The 18,643-nt window shown below is 38.8% G+C and overlaps 1 pseudogene; it reads left to right on the top strand.

Annotated features, from left to right (window-relative positions):
- Positions 1-950: 950 nt before the first annotated feature.
- Positions 951-1,879, top strand: LOC124971168 (vomeronasal type-1 receptor 90-like; annotated as a pseudogene).
- Positions 1,880-18,643: the final 16,764 nt, after the last annotated feature.

Raw genomic sequence — 18,643 nt, 5'->3', positions numbered from 1 at the left:
TACACTGGTGATTCAAACATAGTCCTAAAATACCTCCATAGAGTTTCTACAGATATTTCTATAATGTTCAAACATTTGGGGAATTTTTTGAGGCAACACATGGAGTCATTATTAAAAACAGAATTAAACCTTCCAAATCACATGTATAAAGTGCCTAATTAAAACACAATGGCCAGTATTTCTAAACGTCATATTTTAGAAAGATTTTATAATTGGTACTTCAACTTCTTTCACACATAATTCCAGAATACAGGTAATATGACTCCCCATATTTTATAGTTGAGATGATCAGAGTTTACATTCATAGACTGCTCAAGGTCACATTTGAACTCAGTGGAAGATTACAGATGCAAATTCAAACAATGTGCCTCACAGTGTGTATTTCTTAATGCTGGCTCAGTTGATATACTAAAAATATAAGTCTGATAATAAACCAGAACAAAAACAGCACTCAAATAACATACCTATGTGTAAAACTACTTCAGTAAGATAAATTTCTCAAGTTGGAATTATCCACTATTATGCAATCTTTCCAGTTGAATTCAGCAAAAAGTTGTAGTTTTCAATATATACCTGGGGACTAATCATAAAGAAAGATGAAATCAAGTAAGACACTACAAGAACGCTTCAAGATGATAGTATAATCAATAACTATTTTCAATAATACATGGTAATTCTAAATGTACACAAATACTGATGCATAGTGGGAGCCCAACAATCTTTGTATTATCCAGACATGATTTGGCAATAATAGAGGAATGGCACCTGGAGGGTACCAGAAAGACTTGAGTACTGAAGGGAGAAAAGGGGGTGTTGAGGTGAATCCACATGATTCCTGAGAGTAAGAGTATAAGCTGAGATTGATAAAGGTGGTACTATTTGAAATAAAGAATTTTTCTTCATTTTCTTCAAAGATATATACTATGTGATTCTTTGCCTAAAAGATGAAAATGACCAAACCACTGTATGATTTTACTGGCATAAGAAATGCACTTTTCTCTGAAGTGGGCATTGGGATCTCAGCCAACACCATCCTTCTTCTCTTCCACATCTTCACATTCCTTCTCCAGCACAAGCTCAAGTCAACTGACCTCATCATTGGTCTCTTGGCCCTAATCCACATAGGGATGCTGATAATTATGGGGTACACTGCTACAAATATTAATGGTTCTCAGGATTTGGGAATGACATCGAATGTAAATCAATCATCTACTTGCACAGGTTTTTGAGGGGCTTATCCATTTGTGCCACCTGCTTGTTGAGTGTCCTCCAGGCCATCACCCTCAGCCCCAGAAGCTCTTGCTTGGCCAAGTTCAAACATCAATCCCCACATCAGATCCTGTGCTCCCTTGTGTTCCTGTGGGTGTTCTATGTGTCCTTGAGTGATCAGTTCTTATTCTCTTCTGCCACCATCCTCAATGTGACTTCACATGGTGTTGTATTTATTGCTAAATCCTGTGAAATTTTACCAATGAATTACTTCCTCAGGCATTTGTTTTCCATATTGGGTGTAATACGGGATGTCTTTCTTATAGGGCTCATGGCCCTCTCAAGTGGGTACATGGTGACTCTCTTGTGCAGGCATAAGAGGCACATCCAGCAACTTCACAGCACCAGTCTTTCTCTAAAAGCATCCCCTGTACAGAGGGCCACCCAGTCCATCCTGATGCTCATGAGTTTCTTCATCATCATGTACTGTTTGGACTGCTTCTTCTCCTCCTCAAGACCTGTGTGGAATAATGACCCTGTTTGTCTTTCAATCCAGATCATGGTGTCCAATGGCTATGCCACAACCAGCGCTTTACTGCTAATCTGTACTGAAAAACAAATTCTTAAATTTTTAAAATCCTTTTTGGGGAAGATAGCCCATTTTTACTGAGTGATGGATAAATTCTCTGAATGTGCTGATACACTGGCTTCTGAACAATAATTCATGGAATAGAATATATAGTTTCTGAACTAAGAGGAGATATGCATGTTTTGTCAAATCAGTTTGAGACATGTGAATAACAAATTGTCATTCAAATATCAGTTATGTCCTTTTGAGATAACACAAGGGTTCAACATATCTGTTTGATGGCAGCAAGTAATTCTTATAAAGTGCATCTCACTTTTGTGGCCTGGATTAACCACTTATAAACATAATGAGAGTGTGCAACACTTTTTTATAAGGGCTCCAATGAGCATTATGTTGCCCAGCTAATTATGTCAATATTTAATGTCATGAATTACCACCTACCACCTGATCTATCAATAGTTCTTTACTGATCTGCTAAAAGAACTTACTGCAGGAACTCAAGTTATCATAGGGACACCAGGGCTCACAGTAGCATGCATAATGATAGCCCACGTTCAGATCACATGAGTATGCACTGAATGTGGTCTGGGCATACCATGGAATATTATTTACCTTGGAACAAAAAAATAAATGCCTGAAGGAGTAATTGTCAAACCTTCAAGTCATCATTGCAGTAAACTATAAGTCACAAAGAACCAATGCTGTGACTGGGGTTGTGGCTCAGTGGTAGAGTTCTTGTCTGGCATGTGTGAGGCACTGTGTTTCATTCTCTGCACCACATAAAAATGAATAAAGGTATTGTGTACATCTATGACTAAAACAATTTTTTAAAAAGGAACCAACAGTGTATGACTTTAATGTAGAAGGTGGACTTGAGTGTAGAAACAAATAGAGACAGAAACAGAATGGCAGTTACCAGGGCTGAGGAGGGGGGTCAGTGAGGAGTTCTTATTTGATAGATGCACAGGGATACTTTGGGAAAAAGCAGCAGCACTGGAGATGGATGGTGCTTGTTTTCACAATAGGATGAATGTGCTTTCTGCCTCTGATTTCTACTCTTAGAAGAATCAAAAAGGTAAACTGTGTTATACACACCTTAACATAATAAAAAATGCCCAATGGCATTCATTATTTTAAGAGAAATATACCAGATACAGAAGGAAAAACCACATATTCTCATTAATTTGTGGAAAACAATAAGTAAATCTACTAGAACAGAAAGGAATAGTGGTCACACCAGAAAATGAGAAGAGCAGAGAGAGGAAAGATGGAGAGGGTTCAGAGAAGGGCACATACAGTGGAAGAATCACCTCCTGTACTTCCTAGATACAGTGGGGTAACTCTTCATCAAAGCAACATAAAATATGTTTCAAAATGAAATTCCCAACACATACATGTAATTGACAGTTGAAGAGATGGAAATACTTATTACTGTGATCTGAGTATTTACTACAACTTATATACATGTACTGAATTACCATAATGTAACCCACAAAATGCACACATAAAGAATATTTAAAGGTTTTTTAGGGCTGGGGAGATAGCTCAGTTGGTAGAGTGCTTGCCTCACAAGCACAAGACCCTGGGTTCAATCCCCAGCACTGCAAAAAAAAAAAAAAGAATATTTAAAGGTTTTTTTATGAAGAGCTGAGAAAAAATTCTGTACAATAAAAATTTTACATGTCATGATTCTAATGATTCCAAAATACAATTTTCTTTTAAGATGTTTTAGTGCATTAAGTCCATATTAATTTTGGGGGAGGGGGACAGAGATTGAACTCAGCAATAATTAACTACTGAGCCACAACCTCATCCATTTTTATTTTTTATTTTAAGAATGGGTCTTAATAAGTTCCTTAGCCTCTTGTTAAGTTTGCCTCTGAGTCAGGACATATGTTGGACTGTTCACCTCTTAATAATTCATTATTTTTCATTCTGTGAGCAGGGTTGTCTTGCTGTGCCCCAAAGCCTGACACACGTTAAAAGAACTAAATGTTTTATATTTAGAAAATTCAGATGCACACTACATCAGAAATGGTGAAGACACACGTTCCCTTCACCCATTCTTCCTGAGTGATCTTGTCTTGATGCCCTTTGTGGAACCTCATCAGGTGCTGATAGCAACATAGTCAGGTTGCATAAGGCCTCTGGTGCTGAGGGCCATGCCTGTCTCCCTCTTGTCATCTCTACCCTTCTCAAGCCCTGCCACATCCTCAAAGCCTTGAAACTGTTCTCTGTGGGTGTGACCTGGTAACCTCACAAGTGTTGCTTGAGGGGACTCAGGCACTATGTAAGCTTAAGGATTTTTAGGGTGAGTTTCTAAGGATCCATCCAAGCTACTGTGTGTTGACACTTTATCTTTGGTAAGTATTGCACTGGGTTTTGGATGTTCCAGTTTCTTGGTTTCACCATACACCTACCATCTTATTTCAAAATTCCTATGACTAAGGACATTGAACAACTTCCTTTGATAATATTTTCTTTGATCCAATTCCCCTGAAGTTTTTCTTTTTTTTTTTTTGCCATTTTCTGTATTGATTGTTTTTATTACTGTTGGGCTTTGAGAACACCTTACCCATACAAGATGGTAGTTCTTTGCTCCAATAACTTTATTTCCTTTGATGGAGGGGTACTGGGGTTTGAACCCAGCATGTTTTCCTTCCTAGGGCTCAAGGTCCTCTCAAAAGGATTCATGGTGACCCTCTTGTGCAGGCATAAGATGCAGTCCCAGCACCTTCATAGCACCAATCTGTCTCCGAAAGCAGCCCTAGAAGTAGAACACCAGCCTCATTCTGCTGTTCATGGCTTTCTTTGTGGTCATGTACTTTGTGGACAGCATTTTGTACTTCTTAAGAATTATGTAGAAAAGTGAATCAAATCATCATTGTGCTCACATGTTTTTGGTCAATGACTATACCCCAATCAACATTTTGGTCTTCAACAGCACTGAAAAATATTTTATTAATTTCTTGAAATCTGTGTTGGGGAGGACAGTATATTTGTGATTATTCTGTGATGCCTAAGTTCCCTCGACATGAGCCAATGTAGATGTGCTAATTCATAGTATGCCATACCTGCTTTCTGGATGACATGAATACATGAAGGTATGTTTTCTCTGTAAAACCTCTATTTGATATTAATATGTCATTGTTGATCTGGATCACCAGCTTGATTGATAGATGTCAGGGAAATCCCTAGGATTGAGAGATTTCTGGGTTCTTCTGCAATGGTGCTTCCAGAGATAACTGTCATGTGAAACAGCAGAATGATGGGGGAGACACAGGCTGAATATGGGCCGTACTGTGCAATAGGCTGAAGAACTAGAAAGAAAAGGTCAAATAAGGAAGAAGCCACTGCAGATGCAAGATGCATTCATCTTAGTGGGTGTGTCTCCTGTTGCAGCAAGAAGGCCCTAACCAAATGATGGTGCCTTTTGGTGTTATTTATTTTTAACTTGTGTACTTCTCAGATACACATGTCAGTAGAGTGTATTTTGACATATTATACATATATGGACTATAAATTTTTCTAATTAGGATTCCATTCTTGTAGTTGAATATGATATGGATTTACAGAGGTAATATGTGTATTCACATATGAACACAGGGAAGTTCTGTTCAATTCATTTCACTGCCTTTCCTATTCCCACCCCCCTCTTCTCTTCATGTCTCTTTCTCTAATCCATTGCTTGTTATGTGTTAGTATCCACATATCAGAGAGACCATTCAGCCTTTGGTTTTTTGAAACTTGCTTATTCACTAAGCATGATATTCTCCAGCTCCATTCATTTACCAGAAAAAGTCAAACAATTCTTTCTTATGGCTGAGTAATATTTCATTTTATATATATATATATATATATATATATATATATATATATCACCTTTTCTTTCTCTATTCATCTGTTGAAGGACACCTAGGTTATCTTCATAAGTTAGCAATTGTGAATTGAACTGCTATACATATTGATGTGGTTGCATTACTGTAGTCTACTGCTTGTAAATCCTTGGGGTATGCACCAACTCATGGGATAACCAGGTCAATTGATGGTTCCATTCCAGTGTTCTGAGAAATCTCCATTTTAAATTCCAGTGTGGTTGCCCCAATTTGCAGAACATGAGCAATGTATGAGTCTACCTTTTCTTCCACGTTCCTTCCACCCACATCCTTGTGAACATTAACTTTTACTTGACAACTGGATGGTGGCACCTTCATCTTGGAATTCCTAGCTCCCATAATTCTGACAAAAATACAATTGTGTACTTTATACATTATTTTATCTGTGTTTTGCTAGTATAGCACCACAAATGTACTGAGACAAACTCTGAGCACCCAAAGCAATCTCGAGACAGAGAAAAGCTGAATGCATCACACTTTCAATTTTTAAAATGTATTACAAAATGGTAGAAATTAAAACACTGTGGTTCTGAGATAAGAGCAAACATACAGACCAATGCACAGCAAAGAGAATCAGGATGAGCCCAGACACATGCTGTCAGCTCATCTTTGACAATAGGGCCACTAATACCCAACAGATAAAGGAGAGTGTCTTTATCAAATGATGCTGAGCACACTGTATACCAACAAGGGGAAGGAAGAAATCAGAACATTATCTTACCCCATACCCAAATATCATCACAAATGGGAATGCAAATGTAAATGTGACACTTGAATCAAGAAAATTCTTAGAGAAAATACTGGAACTGGTTACCAATCTCTTACTATCCTTCATGGGTCATAAATTTAATCATTACTCTTATTTGACTTATACACTGTGCTAAACATCTCAAAATATGCTGTTCTCCATAAGCAGGTGAGTAAAATTTGTGAGTAAAATATAAAAAGAAAACAGATGAAAATCTTCACAAAATTGTGTTAGGCAATGGATTCTTCAGTATGACACTAAAAGGACAGGGGATGGAAGTAAAAATGGACAAGTGAAATTGCATTAAACCAAAAGCTTCTGTATAGCAAAGCAAAGTGTGAACAGAGAAAAGATTTAATTAACATAATGGGAGAAATCACTTGAGTATCACCTGAGAAGAACTCATTGCTAAAATACATAAACAATCCCTAGAACAATATAAAAGGTAAGTAACCTAATTGAAACCACTAAAGGAGATGGGAGCAGTGGCACTCACCTGGAATTTCAGTAGTTTGGGAGGCTGGGGTGGGAGGATCACAAGTTCAAGGCCAGCCTCAGCAAGTTAGTGAGGCCCTAAGCAACTCAGCAAAACTTTGTCACTAAACAAAAAATAAAGTGCTGGTAATGTGGCTTAGTTATTAGGCACCACTGGGTATAATCCCTACCACCAAAAAAAAAAGAAAGGAAGGAAGGAAGGAAGGAAGAAAGGAAAAAGAAAGAAAGAAAGAGAAAAAAAGAAAGAAAGAAAGAAAGAAAAGAAAACATGTAAAAAGAGCATACCACATTGGTTGCCAAGGTATGGGGTTAAGGTGAAGTGGGAACTGCTCTCTTTGACAGATAAAAAATTTAAATTGTAAAAGATAAATAACTTCCAGATATTGGCAGAATAATTCTGTGCTTACAGTTTACAAGACTGTAATGTGCACTTATACTTGTTTTCAGAGTATAGATACCCTACTAATATGCAAGTAAGAAAGGGAGGGAAGAAGGATGGAGGGAAAGAGAGGAAGAGGAGGAGAAAGAAGAAGTACTAGAAGGCAGGCAAAAGAGGACTAGCCACATGGTGCTCCTCCTACACAGACAGCATCCCTGCACAAAGTGACCCTGTCCTTGTTTGAATACTCTGCTCTTGCCATCGTATTTCTTTATTGATTTTATCTTAGCACTTACATTTCATAATCAAATTCCATGAAGACAATGGACCATAGGTATGAACATAGCACATACATGTAACCACATGTATTCTGCATCTGGCTGCCTCATGCACATTGAGTGGTTTTATTTCCCATCAGCACAGAAGTCCAGTGGGCCAAGAAAATGTGGGAGCTGAGAGAGAGTTGGGTACAAAGTGAACATCTACAAATAAGTACACAGAGGGAGGGTGCTGAAGTCCAGGGAGGCCATATTTGGGGTTCCAACCAGAACTAGATTAAAATGTAGAAAGAAGGCAGTGCTTTCTTCATCAAGACCAACGACACCTGTTTTCTCATTTGTCACTCATGGTACTTTGCTGTGTTATTCCACCTCTCCAGCTGAGGATGTGAAGTGAAGGGAAACCAGGGCCAACTACAGTCACTTTCCTTTCAGTTCTTTCTACCTCACTAACAAACCACTTGTGGAATCTGTTGACAGTTATCAAGGTATAGTTAACAATTACTGCATTGGTTTTGTGTAACGTTTTCACTGCTCTGATATAAATGAACTCATCATAAATAGGCAAGGTGTAAAAAATGACTTTTTTTAAGTTTGCAATTACAATTGACATCGCATAATTAAAGATGAATGTTAAAAGTCTTCTTAATAATTTAAATGCTGGTTTTTCTGTAATGAGAAAGACAGAAAAGGACAAATAAAATGCACCATGACATATGAAGATATCACAGAAGATATAGTTTCCTGTGTTATGATTTTAATGACACTGGTTACCTGTTTTTGAGCAAGGACCTTTTGTACTGGACCTGACAACCTCACATCTGTCCCTAATAAGTACCAGTGGAAAGGAGTCTATTTCCTAGGAGAAATGGCTGATGCTAGGATCTGGTATGGTAAATACAATATGAGCCTGAATATAGAAGGGGGAGGAGGAAGAGGAGAAAAGTGTTTTAAATAACAATGTTCAACAAACAACTTAGGAACAAGGGTGAAAGATCTTCAAAGAGCCAAAGCTGAAAGAATGTAAGCAGGAAAATAATTAGCTTTAATTGTGAAATATAACTGAAGGCAGCAAATGAATATATATTTATTGTCATAAGTAAATAAATGCCTACGCAGATAAAAACAAATTTTTCTTATAGTGGAGTTCAAAGCAATGCAGATGGATACCTCCTGCAGGTGAAGCTAATTACCCTTTTAATTTTCAGGGTGGATAGATTCAGCGGCTTGATTGCAAAAAAATAGTGTAGGAAAAGGTAGGATGTACTTTCCAAAAGATGAAACTAGTGCAAACTACCTTGAACATGGCTGGACGATAGCACCACAAGGATTTCAGTGACCATCGGGTAACCTGTCATTTTCTGACAAGAAGGCACTTCATCTGTGTCCTCTTCCTTCCAAAATTATTTAATCACCACAGTCTGAAAACACACACACACAAAAACACATAAACACCACAAAACACCATGTAAGGTACATTCTTGAATATATGCGATCTGTATTTGCCATTATAGTGAAGATAATGAAAATAGAGAAAGACTGAGATAGTTATCATCACAGGGGATTGACAATGATTATTTTTACAAGGAGGACATAACACATAATATAAGGATGTAAACATCTTTTCCCAGTGTTTAGAACTCCTCTACAGTGATTAAAAAGAATGTGTTTTTGTGTTCTATGTGTTTTTTTTTTCAACTAACACTTATTGGTTGTGCATGTTAATGGGATTGAGTATGATATTTCCAAATGCATGCTATTCAGTGATCATATCTAATTACCCACCTTTCACTCTCACCTACACCCTGCCCCAACACCATTACCACTGAGCAATAATCATTATTGTGCTTCTGGATTTAAAAATCAACTCAACAGTAGAGCTGGCAAATACTAATAGAACAGAGATTTTTGCAGCTTCAAACAAGAGAAAAATGCTCTTTTCAGAATAGCCTCCTGTGCACATTTAGATACCACCAGTGTTAATGCCTGCCTGGGTCTCCCTTCAGCTCATCATCCCCAGTCATAAAAATTATCCCCAGTGGTTGCTTTCCCTGTGCCAGCTTCTGTTCTTTCACACATTCTAAAGTTGTCTTCAGCTCCCAGTGCCTGAAAACAGTGGTGACACTGAGGACATCAGAAGCCTCTCTGACAAAAAATCTAATAGTCCCCCTTTGGTCACCCTCTACCTCACTTCTGAGTGGTCTTCAGAACAAGTGATCCTGCTTCTCCTTTTTAAATCATCTCTCCCCAAGAATCCATATCATTCCATTTCTTTACCTTTCCATCTCCCTAACTGGATGCCCTCACTTTCTGTCTCCTTCATAGACTTCTCCTCTTCTCCATCTCTCAATATAGGTCTGTCTCCAGCACAGAGAAAGAATCCATATGTTTTTCTATCTTCACCCTCACCCTAGTTCACCTGCAGTCTCATTGAAGAAACTATTTTCCTCTTTCCCCTGCCTCCCAAATGTCCATCTTTTCCCTGTCCTATCCTCTCACTTTTATAAGGATATGTAGTAGGCATCAAAAATGACAACCCAAAAGCCTTCCTCAAAACCAGTGCTCTTTTTCCTGCCTTGTGGTCTTTTGCCCCATTCAGTAGTAGGTTTCAGTAATCCCCTAGGATGCTCAAGCCAAAAATTTAGGAACTCTCATTAGTCTTTTGGCCCTTACCCTCACCTGGATTCATCACCAATCTCTGCTTATAAAAAAATTATAATGTGTGTATACATATATAATATCATAAATATATAGTTATATGTATATTAATTATAAATTAATCTGTTTCCAGAACTTTCATTCTCCTGTTACCTACTCATGCTGTCATGTTATATAATGTACACTTCATTGATACACAGACCCATGGTTGCAAGTTCTGCTAAGTGGCCACAAATTCTCCTCATATCACAGGGACTTAAAGACTGCTTTTGCTAAAAATCACTATCCTTCACTAAGCCTACAAATGCCCAATAAATAACTACAAGTAAGATATCAGACACACACACACACAAAATGCACATTTTCTATTTTTTGGCTTTTAACAATCAGAGCCTACCACAGGGCACAACATTTCCCCAATATGAGCAAAGATTCCTGAAGTATTCTAGGAACAACAGCTGTAGGAAGAGGTCATGATTTATTTCAGGACCTTGCTCCTCTTCTGAATAAAATTGGAAATATATATATACATATATATATATATATATATATTTACTTATTTATACTTCATCTTCATGAAGAGAATGAACACTCTGTGTAGTGAGTGTGTTAATACTCTCTTCATAGCTGGAGAACTAATTCCATTCTTAAAATTCATTAATAGTTTTATGAAAACAATTACAGGCTCTTGTAAAACATGTACTGAAGTACTTCATAAAACTTTCAGTAACCAAGCCAGCAGATAGGAAGGCAGATACTGAAGAACTCTAGAAAAAGTCTTAAGTACACTTCTGGTTCTACATATTTTGTAATAAGGAGTTAGAACTCCTAACAAGGAAAACAAAATCATATCAAGTAGAGGTATTTACTGGAAGGCATGAGAAAGCTGTTCTTGGGGAGATGCAACTAGAGAAGCAAGTGAGGGACACCTCCTAAAGAAGGCCTTAATATCACATGTAGGAAAGGATTGGGGGCAGCTAAGTGACATGAGGCATATGTTTTAGAGTAATTCAGCAGGTGAAACATCACCATAGATGGTAACATTAGATCAGATGCCCAAAAGGGTCAGTGCTCCATGTATGTTTAGTGCCTGATTTCTTGGGCCAGACCAGCAGAATGGCAGCCCCCACCAGAATGGGAGCAGGAATTCCTGGCTGTTTGGTTTACTTCTAGGTCCTCTCTGCCTAGAACAGAGAATGGTACTTAGTAGCTTCATTTTTAAATACAAGGGGGTGAAATTTCCATAAATAAACTTAATAATAACACTGTCAAAACTATAGGTCTCCTGTCCCAACCATGCCAAACTGCCCCTTAGAAAATTATGAGCCTCACACCAGGCTGAAAGGCAGGAGTCACTGGTGTCCTTGTCTTACTTTACAGATGCAGTGAGTTGCCCAAGGTCACCCCTGGCAAGAATCAAGGCCAACTCCCCATCTATTCTTCTCTCATTGCCTAGGTGACAGGAAGGTCCTGCCCATGGGTGAGAGAGGTACACTGAGTGATTCAGGACCAGGCTTCCGTGAGTGAAAACTGCATAACCTGCTCACCCTTTCAGGACATCTAGGTCACACTGTACAAAAAGTAGGCAGCAGAAGTGCTGTGAACATGCTAGGACAATGGTCATCCCCAAAACACAAAGTCTCTTAGATGACTTTTCCCAGGAACACTTCCAGATACCCCCAGATCTCAACCCACCTGAATACACAAAATATCAACAGTATCCTCTGAGAGGGAGAAATTAAAGAGAGTTGTGCAGTGGTGTTGTCAGTCTCCCTCCATTGCCTTATTTTGTATGTGGGGAAACTGAGGCCCAAACAGAAAAGTCTAGAAGGTCACATCTCAGAGCAGGGGAGATCCAGGGCCCTGCTTTCCAGCTGGGCCCACAGCCAGTGTCCAAAAGAATTTTCTGAGTATATGTGCTTCTCTTGGTTCCCTTCCTCTCCTGTGGAGGCACCCACTACACCCTCCACTCACATTCTGGTCTCCTGGTTTCCACTTTGCCCTCACACCAGGAGCCCTGGATGGGGCACACCTCCCATGTGCTTCTAATAACCCCTGCCTGCCCCATGCTCCAAAAGATTGAGCTCCACTCACTCTACTGGTCTCTACCCTGCCAGCTCTGCCATTCACTGGGCTCCACTCTGCCCTCTTCAGTTCTGTCTCAAAGTCTCTACCAGATATTTAGGCTCCAATGAGCACCACTTTGCAGCACCATGCTCATTCCCCACTAACTCTGCTGAATTCTGCCCACTTGGCTTATCATCTTCTGGCCTGTTTAATGTTCCATGTTTTCCACTCTAGTCCTGGAACCATTTGTTCAAATTGTCTTGGCCCAATTCCACCAACAATAGAAGCATCCCAAATGACTCTGCTCTTCTCCATCAGCCATGCTCATCAGTCAAACTCACTCCTACACGTGCTAGCCCCTCACACACCTGGCTGCTCAACTGCTCCTTGAGAACTCCATTGGAAATGAATGAAAGGGATCTTGCAGAGTTGCACATGGTTGTGGACACTGCTCAGGCTGAGGGACAATTAGATTTTGGGTCTGGTCACATTGGGACCTCACATTGCCAGTGAATGACCTTTGACCACACTGCTCAATGGAGGCACAGGTCTCTCCATTTACACAGTGCAGCTGAAGTTAATACATTATTAGGGTAAATGTGAGTATTCTTTTTAAAAATAATAGTTGTAGGTGGACACACTGCCTTTATTTTATTTATTTTTATGTGATGCTGAAGGTCAAACTCAGTGACTCACACACACCTGCTAGGCAAGTGCTCTATGACCGAGTCACAACCCCATTCCAAGGTGAGCATGTTTTGAACAGTCTACATGTCAGGAAGAGTATGGAAGAAGGGAAGACACTGGTGAACTAATAGCAAGTTTGCTCTCTTACCTGATAAGAGCCCATCCAGGATTAAAGTAGAGTGCACAATACCTGGCCCTATGACAGTCCCTAGATCTATGATTTTGGCACCTTCTCTTAGCCTTTGAACACAGGATGGGCACAGCTCCTTAGCAAACAAGAGCCATCTGTGCTGTCCTCACCAGCCAGCCCTGGGCATCAAAGAATGAGGCAGCACAGGTGTCTGATCATGCTTGTCTATCTCAAGGTTGGGTCTGGGGAGGAGAGCCTCTTTGTAATAATCTCTGTGTAACTCTTCTTCATTCTGGCAGCCTGCATCAATATTGGGGATACAAGGCAGCCATTAGGAACTTAGACTGCAAGCTGTAGAAATTGAACTGACTGCTTTAAATTAAAACAATGTGTTAGAGGACACCACAGATGTCAAAGGATGAGGAGAACTCCATGGTAAGTTTTGATTTGTCAGAACTGTGCTATGTCAGGTTATGGCAGTGCCCCAAACCCCTGCACCATCCTCCCAGGAGGCTACTGCTATTTGAGCACACTCTAAGCTATTTTGCTGTCCCTTTATCCCTGTTCAGAGTCTAAGTCTCCAGACAAAGCATATGATGGCCTGGGTGCAGTTATGGAAAATTCTTCACATTGAACTAGGTATTGAAGTATGAGTAGAAATTTGCTAAAGGACAAAGGGAAGGGCATTCCAGCTAAGAACACCATGTATGTCTCCACAAAGAAATTGGGGGTCTCTCAGAATCTTTGGGCCAAACTATGCCTGGCACTTTCCTCACCATGTTCTTCAATGTCCCCCAACCCTTCAAAAAGAGTGCTAATTTTTGGAAAATGGATTGCATTATTTTATAAAAATGCTAGAGGCCCTCATAAAGAATTCAAAGTATACAGCAGAATACTGTAATACTGGGAAGGGGAAAGGAATTATGACAAAACCTGGTGCACCCAAAACCACAGTTAGCATTAGGCTACATCATCCCAGATGCCCTTCTAGTCACATATAAGGGAGGGAGGGAGGGGAAATGGGAGAGGGAGAAGGGGTAGAAAGAAGAACAGGAATTTGATTTAAATGGGTTCAAATGTGTATGGTAATTTTTAAAATAAAACATTTTCACTGGAATTTAAGAAAAGAAAAACAATTTCAGGTGAAAGAGAAGCAGTTACATACTATACATATTTCTTCTTTGACCAAATTGCCTATTTAATATAAAATCACTTTGATGTTGTGATTAAAATTTCTATCTCAAAATAAATTTTTGGAAAAGATTTTTTCAGTCTGGGGACATGGCTCAGTTAGTTAAGCATCCCTGAGTTCAATCCCTACTATGAAAAGAAAATTGTGTGCTTTTTTCTATACCTCTCAAAGTAATCTTTCTACATACCTGAAAGACACCTTTGTACACACCTCAGGTAGCCATCCATGATCACATCAAGCATCATTCATACACATCCCACAGGGAATACGTATACCTCAGAGAGATGTTTCCTGTATACTACATTAAAAAATCCTGTTGCACATAAGAATGACATTCCTACACATGTCAATGTCACCTGCCTATACACCACAGAAGGCACTGAGAGATACATAAGCACCCTTTCTATATACTGTAGAGTACCATCAATACACACCTTAGACATGCTTTCTGCATACCATATTCAACAATCCATATGCAACTCAGAAAGTCCTTCCTACACACCTCAGAGAACCTTCCCTACACCCCTCAAAAGGCCCTTAATACACATGTGAGAAATCACTACCTACATCCCTCTGGGAACCCTCCTAACACACCTCAGAGAGTGCTCTCTACATACCTCAGATATCCCTCCACATGCCCCTCACATAGACATTTCTACACACCTTTCAGAACCTTTCCAATGTGACTCAGAGAGGCCTTCCTACATACCTCAGAGTGTCCTAACTATACAGTTCAGAAAACCCTCCCTACATACCTCAGGCAATCCTCTCTACACACTGCAGATTTTGCTCTCTACTCAGTTCAGAGAGTCCTCCCGTCACACTTCAATTTGTTCTCCCTACTCATCTCAGAGAGCAATCACAACACATCGAAAAAGACCTTCTGACTGAACCCGAGTGGATCTCCAGGACCACCATACCCAGGCCCAGGCCCAATGGATCTCCAGCACTGCCAAACTCTGAGTCCTGCGTGGACTTAGTGCCACACTGGTGCTCCCCATCTACCAAAGCCTGATGATGCCTCTGCCTACCATCATGGATTTTGCTCCACCCATACATCACCATCTTTAATAGAAGCACCTCCCATCCTGGTACACTGCATTATCAAGTACCTTTTATGCATCATGCCACTGAAGACTGAAAGCTTTGGAAAGTATATTACAGTCCCCTGTCTCCTAACTTTACTTTCTTCTCTGGTCGATAACAGCAATCCTGGGAGATCTGGGCTCTAAACTTTTCTCTATGTTTTGTGGACACATCTGGAGAGGGATCTTGATTGTGGTCATGTTGTAGATTGTTATAATTATTTTTTTACTATTTTTCCTACTTTTCTATTTTTAGTATTTTTCTCACTATTTTCCTCTAATCTATCTGTTTCCTTGGAGTCTCTTTCTCTCTTTTCTCATGCTAACAACCAACATCTTTTGATTGCACTTTCACTCCTCCTGTGATCTAGTACATCACTTCTTACCTCATCAACATTACTTCCTAAACCCTCCCCATCCCATTTGTCCACCATTAGAAAATGTGGACCTTATTGCAAACCTATTGTTTATGCTGCAGATAATATTCAAACTCATCATCTCTGTTTATTATGACAATACAATTAATATCTTAATAGGAATATTTGGATTAAGATGGCAGAGTGTTTGCATTGTGTGCTGCTAATATTGATCTCCCCCTTTAAGGTGAGATATTGGAAACCTGCAGGGACACCATAAGCCTATATGGGAGAAACTACAATACCTCAAATCCACACTGTGAGACAGGAAGATACATGAACAACAGAAGAGAAGGGATGAAAGAGTCCCAAACAAATCAAGATGCTTTATTATTAGAATCCAAAGACAGCTTGGTAGAGAAAATGTCAGAAAAGGTGTTCAGAATGCAAATAATTGAAAAGATCTGAGAATCAAACAATGTGATAAGAGAGCAAATGGCATTGGGGAGATAGCTCAGTTGGTAGAGTGCTTGCCTTGCAAGTATGAGGCCCTGAGTTTCATTCCCAGTACCACAAAAAAAAAAAAAAAAAGAGAGAGAGCAAATGCAGGCAATGAATGACTTCACCAATAAACTGTTCAAAGAGCAAATGCAGGAAGCAAAAATCACTTCAATAAGGAGATAGAGATTCTGAAAAAAAAAACAAATCCTTGAAATGAGGAAATCAATAAACCAAATTAAAAACTCAATACAAAGCATCACTAACAGACTAGATCAGTTGGAAGACAGAAATCAGACAATGAAGGCAAAATATTTACTCTTGAAAACAAAGATGACCAAACAGAAAAGAGGGTAAGAAATCATGAAGGAAGCTCAAAGAATTATGGGATATCATGAAAAGATCAAATTTAAGAATTATTGGGATTGAGGAAGGCACAGAGATACAAACCAAAGGAATGAGCAATCTATTCAATGAATTAATATCAGAAAAATTCCCAAATCTGAAGAATAAAATGGAAAATCAAATTCAAGAGGCTTACAGAACACCAAATGTACAAAATTACAGCAGATCCACACCAAGGTACATTAAAATAAAAATACCTAACATTCAAAATAAAGATAGAATCTTAAAAAGTGTGAGATAAAAGCATCAGATTACATTTAGGAGGAAACAAATACAGAAATCAGCAGATATCTCAACCTAGACCCTCAAAGCAAGCATGGCCTGGGTCATCATATTTGAAACTCTGAAAAAAAATGGAGGCCAACCAAGAATCTTATATCCAGCAAACTTACCTTCAGTTTTATATTTTACTTACAGATTGACACATGGAAATTCAAGTTTTGAAATGATGGCATACAGAACTAACAGAACCAAGAAACCAAGTACTGCAAATGAAAACAAACTAGGGAAGGAGCCCAGCACACATGGTAGGAAGATTACCTTCAGAGCTATGGCCAAGCCATGGGTGATGCAAAGAATCCCTCACAAAGGGCAACTGTGGACTGGGTTTGGACTAGTTTGACTTAGGGTCAGGATGAAAGTAACTGGAATTGTCAGCAGGATTGGGACATGACCACAATCAAGATCCCTCTCCAGATTTGTCCACAAAACTTAGAGAAAAGTTTAGACCCAGTTCTCCCAGGATTGCTGTGATCCACCAGAGAAGAAAGTAAAATTAGGAGACAGGGGACCAGTTCCAGTGGGGAAGTCATAGACCTGTGTTCTCCAGGGGCATCTTATCACATTTCTACAGACATTAAAATTAGAGGCCTCAAGATATAGGAGTTAAAAACATCCTTTTCTTAAAACTTACAACTGTTTGACCTCTTCTCAGCTGCCTGGAGACCTCCACTATCTCAATCATCTGGGTAAGTACCTCTGTGTCCTCAGATGCAGAATTAGAGTGCAGGTTGGTACTAGATGGCTGTGAAAGGAGAGAATTTGAACCTACTAGTGAAGGTTTTGGTAGGTACAGAGGCAGTATCAGATTCAACAGTCCTGCTGAGCTCAGAGGACTGTATTCTGCATGGTGCAATGAGGATATTTTCTTCTACTTTAATTTAGATTTTCCTAAAATTAATAATTTTTTCATAGGGAATATCAATTAATTTTTATTTTCCATTGATATTTTAAAAGTTAGTACTTCTAGGTACACAACTTACATATGGTAACTATTCTAGAGATAATATACCTTATTTATTTGGACACATATTATCAGAAAAATCATAAGTTTTAATTGAATATTTTATTACTTATAAATATTCTGCTTTTCTGATCTTCATAAATCAAACAAAGTTATCTTTCATTTAAGTGACTTGTATACTTTCAATAATTGTAAGTTTCTCAATCTTCAGAAGTATATGACATTTTGTGTTCAAAACCTCATTTCCTAGAGGGGAATCTCACACTGGTATAAAATATCTACTTGCATTTTCTCAAGAAGATTTTGCATCCAATTTAATTTTACAAATAAAAATTTCCTTACCCTGGACTATATCACTTGGGAAATGTCAAATGAGAGAACCATGATGATAAGGTTTGGAAGTGCATTAAACATTTTTAAAAAATCAAATGAACGTGTCGGTAGTTTTCCATTCCTGGCTCCAAACACCCAGGAATATATTTCACAGTAGTTTGGAGGGAGAATATTTGTGTTTACTAGTCCTGTATGTTTTAGTCATTAAAAGAAATACTGTTTTGATTTCTGTCACCTGGGAAATGTTTGAATCTGATTTTTTTAGAGGAGTATTTAGGTCAGTCAAACCCCATCCTGCCCTTGTAACAGTACCTAATTTTCAGATTATTCTCCAAACTCTATTTTTCATATCTTTAACATGAATAGATAAATGTCAGACTCTCTCCTTTCTTGTC

This window comes from Sciurus carolinensis, chromosome 19, assembly GCF_902686445.1.
Source record: "Sciurus carolinensis chromosome 19, mSciCar1.2, whole genome shotgun sequence".
NCBI classification, from domain to species: domain Eukaryota; kingdom Metazoa; phylum Chordata; class Mammalia; order Rodentia; family Sciuridae; genus Sciurus; species Sciurus carolinensis.
This window is presented reverse-complemented; position numbering and strand designations above follow the sequence as displayed.